Genomic DNA, 14,091 nt, shown 5'->3' with positions numbered 1-14,091 from the left:
TATAGGTGGTTGTGGTGGAGAATTTTATTTTTAGAAAGGAATGGAAGACCGGTCCACATTGGCGGAGTCCTCAGTCCCTCGTATCAATATACAGCAACCTGATTCGTCCAAAACTTGGAGGTCAGCCGACTTCACGCCACTTGATGAATTCAGATGAACTACCCGGTGCTTCCTAAAGGAGGGATATCGTAAAGAAAGAGAAGCTTTGTGATGCTATTTCTAACTTCCCAGCCCACAGGCGACGCCATCAACAGCTATAGGCTGCAGAAATTACCCGAGGGTTGTGAGCGGATTTCGATTCAGAGTTTAAAACTCGTTTTATGCACTATAATCCTGATAAAGGTTGACGTACATAAACGGGCATTTTTTCTAACCACATCAGGAGAATTCGCTAATAAGCGTCTCGTTGAATACCGTGACTGGTCAGCGCAAGACAGCCGGCCAACCGTGACTTTTTATTACCTGGAAAACCGCTCTAATATCCTCCTGGCTTACGGCTTTACCGAGAGTCAAGGCTCTTATTTGGGCTGGTTGGTGGCTACATCCAGACATCGTAACTAGGACAAACGACGGGACACACCCGAGTCATTTCTCTCCTGGATGTGTCTTCTGGACTTGCCGAAAGTGCTATGTGCTTCAAAGTCCTTTATTTCGTCCAGTACAGGCGTGGACCACTCACGACAATGGCGGGAGGCCTCTTTTTGGTGGATCCGCATAAAATCTGCATTGATTTTAGAAATCAGTAACACGCGAGAAGAAAACGCCTGCGGCTGGATCTCCTTTCTTTTCTTTTTTTTTACCAGAATGAAAAGGGCAACAGCGTACAGCAAAGGAAAGAAGCCGCTTACGAGGCAGTGCTCGCATTACGCAAATGAGCAGGGCGCTGGGAATTCAATATGCAAAGCCAGTTTCGAGGAGTATAAGCTGGACGACGTGGTGGAAGACTAACACAACGAGAACTAAAATTCAGAGCTGAAAAATGAAAAATCGCACCTGATTCTGTAGATGGCAATAAAATTCTACCTCCCCCCCCCCCCCCCCCCATGACTTGTTGACAATAAGGAGGAAGCCACGAGCGCGAGGCGACGGCCTCCAGAACTGTGCGATTCACATTTTAGCGGGCTAGAACAGCACACTTGCAGAGAGGAGAAAAAAAAAGCGTGTCGATGAACTAAACGCCCTGAAGAAAAAAGGTCACTTAAGACTACTTACGTGCTGCGAACGCGTGCACGCGGGGTGTTCGGCTGCGGCGATGGCTTTAATCCAGTGGCCAGCGAAGCTGATCTTTGCGCTGCCCGAAGATACCCAACGATTCTGGACAAAAGCATTTTTGAACGGGAAAGAGTTTACGGGCGCAATTTTTTTCACATATTGAGCAAGGTGTGTTGCTTGGCAAGTTGGTTACGAGCATTCTGAGAAACACAGCGCTGGCAGACAACAGACCGGAACAAGGATGGTACACAACGGCGCTCACTAAACACTTTATTTCGGGAGGCAGCCTGTCCGCATCTTTTGCACAAATAGAAAAACGGATGGAGTGATAAGCACGTGATATCATCACCATCGAAGTTGGAATACAGAAAGAGCCAGCAAATACGCCATCTTTTCATTATCGTCACCCACAACCAATAAGGCAGCCCGAAAAACCTGGAAAGAAAAAACGAGGTGGGGGGGGGGGGGGGGGGGGGGGTGACCAGACGCGGCGCAAAATACAAAAAAAAACACAGAGCGTAATCAAACAAATCTAAAATGACGTCGATGAAGCCGACAACCAACACGACTAAACAAAATGAAAGAGGTATAAAAAAGAGGTATAAAAGCGATAGCAACGTGCAAATAAAGTGACAGGGATAAATGCGCTAAAAATCGATCAAAATTGAAAAAAGAAAGAACAAGAAGAGCCAGTGAAATAAGTTAAAAAGCGACATGGCTAAAAGATCACGGGATTAAGAGCGCTAAAATCGATTAAAACAAAAAGCACGGAAAAGCCGATGAAAATGATAAGAAGCGAAGGTGGTCACGTATGTGAAATTCAACAGCTAACGCGGCCTAATAAGAAGCGATGAAGCACGAAAATACGATGGCGATGAAACCTATAATGAGATAACAGAGATGTGTTGGCAGAAAATTAAGACAGCCAAAGTCGTCAAAAATTGGGCGCGAACATAACCATCACAGGCTAAAACCGAAAGGGTGCACAGAATCATATCGAGGCAGAAAGGAATGAACACTGACAGGGAAACTGACGGTTTGCTAACGCACTCATATTTTAGCTTGTTAATAGTGACGGCTTCTATGATTTCTCGGGCGAGTTGCTTTTTGCTCCTTGCCTGAATTTGTTTCCTTGAAGTTCGGGCAGAGGCGTCGGCAGGGTCTGCTGTCTCGGCAGTGGATTACCAAATTACCAGACTTTTTATCGTCAGCGTTAGCTTCATGCTCTAGTAGCCTTTTCTTTATACTTCTGCCGCAAGGTAAAGGGACGGAATAAACGATGCCCGATGACCACGTAACGAAAGGATCCCGGAGCTCAGCTGTGCATTCTGGGATTTTTTTTTCACCCGATCCATTGACCCGCGTGCAAAGTCTAGATAGACGGTGAGGAGCACAGAAAATGACGCCTACCCCTCTCCTTTTTCCAGTTCTTTTAAGATTATGTGACTCTTGGTGGACGTAGGGTATTACGGCTATCTTTTTATTGGGGAAACCCGCCGATCCCTCGAGGTTTGGTTCTTTCTTTGCCTAGTTCTTAACATTTTCCCAGCCACCGAGGACAGGAATAAGGCCGGGTACCCAGAACTGAGTGGTCTCTGCGCTCGGTTTAAGAAACTCCTTTGTGTTTGTTGGTTCTTTCCGTGTTTGAACTCTGCTTATCTTTGCGCGTGGGTATCGCTCCCTCCGGTTTTCTATCTGCATGAAAGGTGCGGACCGGCTGCATTCCGAGATTAAGTTGTTAGCGCAGTTGTGTGTCCTCCCTGTGCTCGACCGTTGTCTGCTAGCGCTGTGGTTACCAGAATTGCATAGATTGTAGGATTTCGCTACAACAATCAAAATATCTGCAGGTCTCCCGTCGGCAGGCTTGAATTGTTACGCTATTAACGTTTTTGCTGTCGTCAAAAGCTCTCCCCATCGGCTTTCTATGGCAGTCTTAACTGTTCGATGCGTGCGATGGAAAAACTTTAAAAGATTTATGTTGCTGCACATCGGAATAATGGCCCATTACCTTAAATATTTCGATAACAGTACCTTACAGTTCTCTAATATTTAAAACTATTGTCCAAGAATGTTGGGCATGTGGAAGTTGGTGAAGACGACGACACCCAAATCCAGCACGCGAGACCGGCAGTTTAGTGCGCGGGGAACGATGTGTGCTTGGTTGCTTGGGTATGTCGTGTTAGGCATCGCGTTGATTTGCAACTGTTTCACTAAAGTTTGTACATAGTTCATGTGCATAACACATGGTATTCCGTAATAAACACCATGTTGAATTAAAAAAAAAACCGGCTATAGCGCAGTGCTCTAACAAAGTGGCCAGCGAAGCTGGTATATTCGCTCCGGCCTTGGTTCAAAACCCACTTCGGCTGAAATTTATTGAAAAAACTTTACAGCGAAGCTGTGTGCTTCTGCCGTCCAAGGAAATCTTCGTGTCGTCGGCGTCATCAGCAAAAAATGCCAGGCTAAAAATTGAATGCTACTACGAGTGGGAAAGTACCCAGCAGCATAAAAATCGCATATCATACTGATCATAAAGCAGGCAGGAGCTTATTGGTTTACATTCTTTTTATGGCAGCTCCACCATATTATATGATCATAAAGCAGTCGTAATGTAAAAAATGAAGAAAAAGAACAGAAATAAAAAACAAAAAGTAAAAATTTTTATGAATTAAAAAATAACATCACATAAAAAATAAAACAATAAAATATGAAAAAAGTAAAAATTACAGAAACGTAAAAATAAGAAAAACAAATATATATACGTATATATAAGCAGGGGGTGAAGGTCGGATGGATCCGGTACAACATAAACGCAATAGAGTGGACGCACGGTGGAAAAAGTAACAATCTTTATTCTGGCCTTCGTCAATATAAGTACATTAGACTTGTCTCTGGTTTCACTCTTTGTAGAGCCACTTGTGTGAATTGTCAAGTGACGTCGCAATGGGTAATTGGTTGTCATTTTACACCTTCTTTGTCCAACCACCTTCGCAGCCTGGATTGGAGCCACAATTTTTTTACATGAGTGGTGCTTTCAGCTTTGTGTGCAGCTACATGGCACACTGCTCTGGGAGTGATTCAGAAGTGCTCTTTGAGTGATTCATCGTTTTATATGGCAAGAAATTGTTTCCCCTTTCCATTCTTTCTGGATTTATTCACTTGCCTTCCTTTCTGCACCTGCTGTTGCTGACAGGAAGAGTGAAAATGAAAGTGCACGGGCCTGCCCATTGGCTTAAACTGAGCCACAATCGCTACCAGGTTCTGAAAGTAAGAGAGTTGGAAGATAGGGTAGAAAAGACGCGCGCTATGATGGTCGCAGGCCGATCCCGGAGGCAGTGCAATATCGAGCCAACCTGTGGCGGAGGTGAAGCAAGCTTCAAACACTCCGCCATATTTCCAAAAATAAGTTTAATATCTTGGATCCGAATGGGACCAGTAACAGATATTAAATATCTTTCTTCTCTGCGGCGTGGCCACTTCCGCCGCCGCGATGTCCCTCGCGTGCACTTCACCGGCGTCCGCAGAGGCCCGCATGCAGCGATCGCTTTTTCATGCGCGATGCATTTGGCGAACTGCGCTGCGACAAAGCGCCGAGCCGTTTTGAGGAAGCGGTGAAGGCGCGAGCAGGGCAGAAATGCACGGAAGCGGATGCACGACGCCTGCATCGATTCATGAAGCCTGTCTCAACGTAAAGCGCTTTGAAATCCGGTTGAAGGTCAAAGTGTGACCCATCCCAGGCGTGCGAGGCGAGAAACCGATCTGAGTGCCAGCACGGGATCTTCTTTAAACAGGTATGTACATACGTGCCGATAGGTTGACAAGAAACTGAAGAAGAAATTAAATGATAGCGTTGAAAATTGAAAACTGGTATTTTGTGGAAAGGGAATGGCGCAGTTTCTGTCTCACTCATCTCGGCGGACACTAATATCACTGGCGTTTTCGTCTTTTGCGATAGTGAGAATAAAATTAATGCGCTTAATACCAGACTGATACAATTTTAGAATTATTGTACAGACTGCTTGCATTAAAGTTTAGGAGAATAATGTTTGTTCATGCTTTTGTACCGTGAATGTATCGTGTACGAAAGTGCGCTTTGTGTCGCTCTAAGCAACGCTAGCATCCTTGGGCAGCGCTCGAAGGCCCTCGAAATCTCGATCCGCGCTGCTCCGTCGACTCCATGATAGAGTATTGACTCGATGGCCGTTGAAACTGCCCGTGTAGCAGCGCGCGATCGCCTTTGAGTCGATAGACTATCGGTTCGAGGGCCTTTGAAATGGCCGAGTGACAGGGGTATTTTACAGCGAAGCTGCATACCTCTACCGTCCAACGAAATTGACGTGTCGTCGGTGTCGTCAGCAGAAAACGCCAGGCTAAAAATTGAATGCTACTCAGAGTGGAAAAGTACCCAACAGCATAAAGATCGTGTATCATACTCATCATAAAGCAGTCGTAATGTAAGAAAAGTTAGCAAGAACAGAAATAAAAAATTAAAAGCATTATAAATTAAAAAATAAAAAGTACATAAAAATTAAGCAATTGTTTTAAAGTAAAAACAAAAAATTATAAACGGTAAATCACCTTTGAAAACATGCATACAGCTCAGTATTCGTTTTCGTAAAGAAAAACACCAAACAAGCATCAAAACCACATGATCGATGATAAGGTGCGTGTGAACAATGGGAACACCGTTTCACCAATGCAACTCAACCAACCACCATTCATGGTTCATGCATTGGTTTAACCTTAGCAAGGAATATCTCTACAGTTAGAACTTAAAATGTCAGTGTATGTCATACTGATCATAAAGGAGTCGTGAATGTCGTTGTGAAGTGATAAAGGGTAAGATAGGTACATTTCACTTCTCTCTGGTTTCACTCTTTGTACAGCCACGGGTATAAATTTTCAAGTGACGTCGCAATGGGTAACTGGGTGCTGTTTTACAGCTTCGCTGTCCAACCACCTCCACAGCGTGCATTGGAGCCACGATTTTTTTGTTTTTCTTCCTTTCCTGATGTAGGCAATGCCGATGACATCATGAGGTCACGCGGGATTTCGGATCGTCTGGCGTGGACAACGCCGAATTTTCCGCCCCGTCAGCCACAAAATGCTCTCGCATGAACAAACCTCACCGCGCTCATAACCAAGCGCGCCACACCGGGCTCCAATCAGTAGCACAGGGTGATCTTTAATGCGAAAACATCACATGGCTCGTCGGCAACGAAAGACGATGTCCAGAACAACTGGCGTCCCAAAACTTACGTCACCGGGAAAATAACAATAAACTTTCTTTGTAAGGTTGCGAAGGAAACACGCAACCCATAGGCCACAAAAATGCGTTGATTTTTGGCGAACTAAGATGAACCCTGTATATGCCTTGCCGTACGACTGTACGCTGAGATGCTGAATAGGTGTGTCAATAAAAAAAAATGAAAACTTTTAAATAATAAAAATCAAGTCAATAAAAATCAAAAGCTGCTTTAGAATTAGAATCACATAAGTAGTCTTAATGCCCTGAGTAATTTTTTTTAACCTTTACAAATTTTTATTGTACAAATTTAGATATAAGTCAATGCGTTCTGTTGAGCTGGATTTTATACTAAGGCAGACGTCATGTACAGGTGCCAACAAAGTTTTCGTAACGCTGAAATCACAAAAATGCCAATTTCCTCGCTGGCTAGAAGTGCAGCCAGACAGTGAGGGGTGCATTGTGCAGGTCGCGCTACGAACTGCAAAGCACACCCTTCAATTATTGGCTGCATGCTTACGCTGCACAGTGATTAGTCTTTGTGGAAATTTTCGTGTTCCGAAAACGTTTACGGGCACCTGTACCTCATATAGATTAACAACTGAACGATTATTTAACTAACATTAAGTAATAAAATTTTTATTTGTACTTAATGTGGCAGGGTTATATCGGAAACTGATGGCCGTCAACATCGAAAGTGAGCTGTGTTTATAAAAATTTCTGGATCAGCAAAGTGGGTCGAAATATCGAAGGCCAAAAATACGCATTTCAGAGCTTGTCAGGTTGGCTTTCCCGAATTGCATATTAATAAAATGGCTTCTCTCGTATTTTTTATGCACCAAATACAGGCGCAGTTGGCGCCTTTGACGATGCAGAAGAAGTTAACTTGATTTCATCGACGATACCACGCGCAACGACGACATTTTACAAATTTTAAGCCATTTTACGGGAGAGCTTCAAATGCGTATTCTCGGACCTCGATATTTCGAACCACATTGCCGATCAAGGAAATTTAAAAACATTGTTTTTAAGACAGTTAAAACCATTTTAAAACTTTTAGCAACAATTGGCAACATAACCTTGCCCTCTAACATAAAAAAATAAAGAAGATTGTTAGTTAACTTTAGTTTATTAAACTCTGTTGATATATATGGCATAAGTACATAATGTCCGCCTTGCTGTACAATCCAGCTCAACAGACCATACCGAGGCATCTGACATAGCTTTTAAAATAAAAATCTGGAAAGGTTAAAAAAGATCACCTTGTATCAAGTAAAAACCAGGGGCTGTAACTTTTCACATACCTCACGGCGTACGCATTCTTTTTTTTTTAATGACAGCGCCCAGAGTGAGTTTCTAATGTGCAATAAACAGCAGCTTGTGTACACGGCTTTCACTGCTCAGGTGGCAATGCTTAGTTATGCGTCAATAGAGCCGTTTCTGAGAGTACTACCAACCACCAGGCCGCATGCTTCCTTACGCTGCTCGGTATAGTGCGCGAACCACGGGACCCAGGGCAACCCACGGATTTCCGTGTCCTTTAATGTCCACGCACGGCGTCTGGAAGGAGCAACGCCATGGAGCAAAGAAAGGAAAGGCGGGATTCCGTTGTCCTATAGAACCGTGCAGGGGTGGGCAAGCTACTGAGCTGTGACGGCCGCTGTTCACTGACGAATTTCGAGTACCTCTTTGCGTTTTTAAGATGAGGTGATATCGCGGCCAACAAATTGGACACATTATTATTGGGTATCGTGATTGGCAAGTGACACGTGCTTCGGGCAGCTAAGAATCACCCTCTGTACGCCTTCTTTTGATATCGGATGCAGTGTATGCAAGTATGTTATTATGCTAGTTTATTAATTAGCTCCACCTTTCGTAGACCGCGTTCCTAAGCGCTAATGTTAAAATTAATAAATGAATAATTAGTCCCCTGTTGCGTCCAGACGGAGTTGCGAATTCTTTAGGAATAAGACAGACAGGGAGAGAAGCGCTGCAGGATACGCGCTAGACATGCAACTCATTTTACTGCGAGATGGAAGTATTTGTATACACTCATATTTTCACATTCTTGCGCCGCGACATATGATGATACTAAACGACAAAGAAATTAAAAAATGCTGGTGTCCGAGAGAAGGCAGTGTGACACGCGAACGTGATTAAACCTGATAAACGCCGGCACTGTAAATGAAGCAATGTCCGACATGAAACATGGGTAGAAGATAAGAGTAAAAAGAGATAAGAAACTATGGAGTACTTCAGTTATAACTTAAGAGTAGGATGCGACAGCGTTAGACTTCACATTCGTCGCAGATTCTGTTGCAACTTCCGCGTGTGTTTGAGCCAGTTCGTTGCAAGTGTCGGTGCATCAACTGTCATATTCAGACTGCTAGCTGCAGTAGCAGGTATCCCGTGGGCTTGTTGTGATGCCACAAGGTCAGGTGACCTATCTCCACCAATCGGCGAATTTCGTGACACCGTGCATTGGCGTGGCTCCGGCGTGACAACTCGAATGCTGTCGCCTTAAAACCGCCGGAGAACGTGAAGGCCATAAAATTCTGATGCGACAGTGGGACACAACAAAAGGACACCAGCCGCTCTGGATTCGACAACGCTGCACTGTTTTAGCGAACAGCGGGCCTCCTTTGTTGGCGACGATAAACAACCGAGGCTGAATCTGTGCCTCAGCCACCGACTCGGTCCTACTGAGGCTGTCGTATAGCGCCGGACTTCCTTTTTCCGGCAAAAAGCGCGAAAGGCGACGACAAAGCTGGGGAATCCTGGGGCCGTAACGACCGGAAGCAGGACAGTGGCGAGGCAGCCCGCCATCGCTGGTCTACAGCCTGCGTGCGCAGCGCCGGTTATTGCTCCACCTAGCGGCAGTAATCCGGACTAGCGCTGCGCAAGAACCCAAAAGGATGTATGGTACATGGCGCTTTTTGCGGTTCTCTCTACGTGCCCTTATATCCGTGAACATCCGTGGACGCCAGAAACTTATCTTCGACGGTGTTCGCCCCTAACATTAAAGCGGTGAGCACAAAGATGTCGGCTGCGAGGGCACAAGCCGGAAATCGTGTCTGTAGCACCGTTGTTCACGAAGAATTCCTGGAACCATCGTCTGGGCTCAGCAGTTTCCGCTCACGGCTCTGGTACGCAGCAGAATTTCCTCCCCCGGAGTGGCCCAAGTCCAGGATTCTTGGGCATTAAATTTAATTGTGAGGCAACTATGGAATTTTGTGAGGCACTCTTATGGAAACATGGAAGATAATAGTTCATTCTTCCGGCGCGTAGCAAAATTTTTAAAATTTGTCCATTGTTTCCTTCAAGTAGCTAAGACTGCCATAGAAAATGATTTTTTTTAATTGGTTTTGGGGGAAAGGAAATGGCGCAGTATCTGTCTCATGTATCGCTGGACACCTGAACCGCGCCGTAAGGGAAGGGATAAACGAGGGAGTGAAAAAAGAAAGGAAGAAAGAGGTGCCGTAGTGGAGGGCTCCGGAATAATTTCGACCACCTGGGGATCTTTAACGTGCACTGACATCGCACAGCACACGGGCGTCTTACCGTTTTTCCTCCATAAAAACGCAGTGGGAACGTTTTTTGAGGATATCAAAAACGTTAACAGCAAAAAAAAAAAAAAACGCAAGCCATGCCGAGCGGAGATCTGCGGATTTACTGTGTCTGCTTTAAAATTCAGAGCCACCTTACCCAACCTTGAAAAACGACTCCCCCCCCCGCCCTTCATATGTTTTATCATTCATCTTTCGAAGCGTCAGTCATCGCTCATCGCCTCTCCAGCCGTATTAGTCACCATAAAGCCGTCTACGTTCACATAGCAAGAACTACCGCTCCTTCTCGATCTTTTTTTTTTTTCGTCACGTCGTCCGGGGACTGGAATGATCTACCACAGGACGCCGTGCATCATATCAACGCCATCCTTTTTAAGAACGCCACCAAGACCATTGTTGCTTAACTGCCGCGCCCATCCTTTAAGTAATGTCCCATACCAGAGGCCTTTGAGGTACCAAATAAATGAAATAAACTACAGTCGCAACCAACTTAAGTCTGCAGTGAAGCTCCGCCCACATTCGGAACCGCGCCACAGAACTCCTCCACGACAAAAAAAGTAGTCCGTTAGTTTTTCTCGCCACCTAAACAAAAATATTACCACGAGACATAATTATCAGCAAAAAAAAATTTATACCTCTGCCTCGTTTGATATAGAAAAGCAGTAAAATCTGATATCGTTTGCTGTCGTGATTTCGTTAAGCGGATTAATACAAGACCCGGCATGGCATGGCCCATAGTTGACACCTGCTGTTTCTTTAAGTTGTATCTTACTACACGCAGGTTTTGTGCGCTGAAATTTTCGCGATACAGGCCGGGACTAAGACTTGCAGGGCCATCGCACAGCCCACAGCGCCTGCTGCACGTAGACGAACCGAAGAAAGAAGAAAAGCAGAGTATATATAGAGAAGCATAGGAGCACCGTAATCACTCACTGCAATGCTGCATGTGGCGCAAATGAGTTGTAATTGTAGTGCACCGATACTTGCTAAATATAGGTGCATGAAACAGAAAGGGCACGATTCGCAGGCAACACTGACACCTAAATAAGAAGAATGTACAGAGACATGTACGAGCGAAAGAACACAGAAAACGGGATATCCGTCGCAGCCCTCGTAGGCCCTATGAGTTCGCAGACGTCACTATCAGATAGGGTGCGGTTGCCTTGCAGAGGATGGAAGAAAACAATAGGGGGGGGGGGGGGGGGGGAGGCAATGGAAAACCGCAGCCGGTTTGATTCACTGCTAACGAGTGCGAGCAGCTCAACGCGGCCTTCCCTCCGTGCACCGTTCCTGTCATCGGTGTCGCCTCTCGTCTCTTACGGGTACGCGCACTTTCCTGCTCGCCGTGTCCCTTCTCAGAACGCTTGGATGGGAGTTGCATGCAGTGACGGAGCCACTACACGTACACGGCTGTCGTCTTGAGGGCTCCGAGCGCCAAGGGGTGGGGGGCACGTGTATAGGCCTTTCCTTTTCTTTTGTCCTGTAAAGACTACAAGACAGTGTAGCGTCCACTTGGAAATAGAGGGGACTCTTGAGCCTAAGAAGAACAGAATGCTATCTACCACTCCACAAATGTTTCTTGCCGTACAGCGGAGCTGTTTTATTTGGAGTCTAAAACTCAACATGGGCGCATTAGTTGTTATAGACTGGATATACCACCAAACTTAATTCCCCAACCAGGCTGCTAACCTGCAGTCGAGTGTTTGACGGATCACTGCCTGGTCGCGGTGAGGTATGTTTAAAAAATGTGTATAAGGTGCACTGATCAAAGTTAATGAAAAACTGGAGGGGGCATTTAAGCTGCCCCTTAAGGGTATGATGCGACAGCGATAAAGGGTTCTTTTGCTTACGTTAGGGACTGGTCACTTCCTGCTTTACATTAATAGATCGCTGTGGGTCCTCGTACCACTCCTGGCGCAATGGTGCAGCGGTTAAGCGATGCTCCACTGCCTCGGCGAGTGTCTGTTTCAAGCACAGCCACTGGTAAGGATTGAGAGATCGAGGTTGCTCTTTCCGAGCAACCTCTCGTGACCAGTCATTTATTGAACTGCCACCTGCCACGGTGGTCACTTTGCTCACAATCCCATGGGCAGGTTGTGGTGACGTCGTCACAAGGTCACTTGAGCTAAGTGGCAGGTGAGCCACGTGCTTTTTCGCTCACAACGCCGCCGCCGACGACGGATTATTTGCAGAAAGGCAGCTCAGCGTTGTCGAGTTAAAACAGTTGCCTTTTCTGGTTTCATACGAAACCCTTGTTGGCAACCACAGTCTATGAACAAGGGTTACGTATGAAGACCGTGAACAATCTGTGGCTGACCTACTGTAAGCCCGCATTTCGTATAGAACGCGAGACGTGAGTTTTTCTTTGATTTTGGTGGGTTACGGTTATATTTTTATGTTTTTGCAGCCAGCTAAACTGCAGCCAGCTAAAATTATCTGCAATGCTTCTGTGAAGATGTTAGTGCGAAAACTAGAAAGGGACAAAGAAAGGAAAGACATTGAAGACGTTCACGAGCGTCTTTCTTTTCCTTGCCCCTTTTAGTACTCGCACAAACATCTTCCCGGCAGCATGCTCTCCTGACATACAGTGCCGCCTTGTACGTAGCACTCTGCAATTCTAGTTAACGTCAGTTTGCTAGTGTACAGATCGGCACTGAGCAGAATACGAGGCTAGCACTGCCGGCGTGCTCCTAAGCCAATCCGCCGATCGTAAGCGCACCCTCGCTTCCAAGCCCACCATTTACGCGTCGCTGCACGCAACCCTCGATATTCCTGGCGCCAGACTCTAAGGCGGAGAGAGAAGAGCGGGAAAGAAAAAGGACGAACTAGGGGGCGATGCTGTCACCGCTGTGCGTGTCTTGTCACTTCAAATGCGGAGCGGAGCCAAGAACAGCTTTTTGTCATTTGTTTTTTCTTTCCACGTCGGGTGCTTCGACGTGCACACGGTGGCGATGACCTCGGGTTGTCTGCTGCTGCCTCTCGGTCGGTTCGCGGACACGTTGCCTGATTAGCCCGAGAGAGGGCGCGCTGCACGAGCATTGGCAGAGTGGAGACGTCCTTGCTCGGAGCTCACCTGCTGGTTGAGCACAACGACACCTTCGTTGGCTTCTGAGAGAGAGGTAATATAAAGTTGTTTTTTGTTTCATGCCCTGTTTCAGTGCGCTTCTTCTTGCCTTCTTCATTCACTTACGTGACGTCAAGACCCCACTGTCGCAGGATTGGCCGGTATGAGCAGTGAATCATAAGAGTGGAGTTGAACAGAATCTTTATATTCACTCTCGTGCCTGTGCGTGGCACCAGCTCGAGATTAGATGAAGACACATGAGAGGAAATGTAGAAGAATGCTGAAACTATCAACAGCTTTATAGAGGAGGACGACAACATATATCCTCGTCAGACCTGAGCAAAGGTTCGGCCTGTCAGTGTTAATCTAAATGCATATGTCAAGCCTTGGAGATCCCGTGAATATACACAGGGCAAAACACATGTCTAGAACGACCTACTTGCATGTTCCGCAACTGCCAAAGCTGCTGCGACCATGATGGTAAAAAATGATGATTAAATCATATTAGTTTCACTGCACATGCTTACGTCCAGACCATTTTTAACCAAATGTTATCGCTAGATTCCGCGTGTTCAGCCTGAAACACGCCCAGAGCGTGTTCTCTACAAGCGTTTTGCCCTCTGTACATTCAAAATCTGGCACCCATAGTTATAATTAGTCCATTATGAATTTTCTCCGTGTTCTCTGCTACGGGCCTCTGGGCCTTCCCAAACATGCACCAACGTTTTATGGAGTATATTTAGTTAAAACCTTGCACAGCGCAGAACCGCATTTTAATCAAAATTGCAAGAAACCTCATAGAAAAGCACAAGAGACTTCGGTGCTAGCTGTTTGGCCGCCGAAGCACAAATGCGGTTTAGACAAATCAACATCTTTGGAGGCTGCTGAGTGCGTGCTTATGGTTCCACACTTATTGAAAAGCTGGCTACCTACAGTACCTCGCTCTCTGACTTCAAATGGCGCTCAGCCTGCGGGGGGATGCGTATTGAAGAATTTCTTAAAAT

The 14,091-nt window shown here is 45.9% G+C and overlaps 1 protein-coding gene and 1 pseudogene across 1 annotated transcript in view; both read right to left on the bottom strand.

The window, feature by feature from the left end:
* LOC144106603 (uncharacterized) overlaps positions 1-14,091 on the bottom strand; it is an 87,221-nt gene that overhangs the window by 25,857 nt on the left and 47,273 nt on the right. The window lies entirely within an intron of this gene.
* On the bottom strand, positions 4,523-4,658 carry LOC144108909 (U2 spliceosomal RNA; annotated as a pseudogene).

The sequence above is a fragment of the Amblyomma americanum genome, chromosome 10 (assembly GCF_052857255.1).
Source record: "Amblyomma americanum isolate KBUSLIRL-KWMA chromosome 10, ASM5285725v1, whole genome shotgun sequence".
Classification (NCBI taxonomy): domain Eukaryota; kingdom Metazoa; phylum Arthropoda; class Arachnida; order Ixodida; family Ixodidae; genus Amblyomma; species Amblyomma americanum.
Note: the sequence above shows the minus strand (reverse complement) of the source record. Positions and strands in the feature narration are given on the sequence as shown.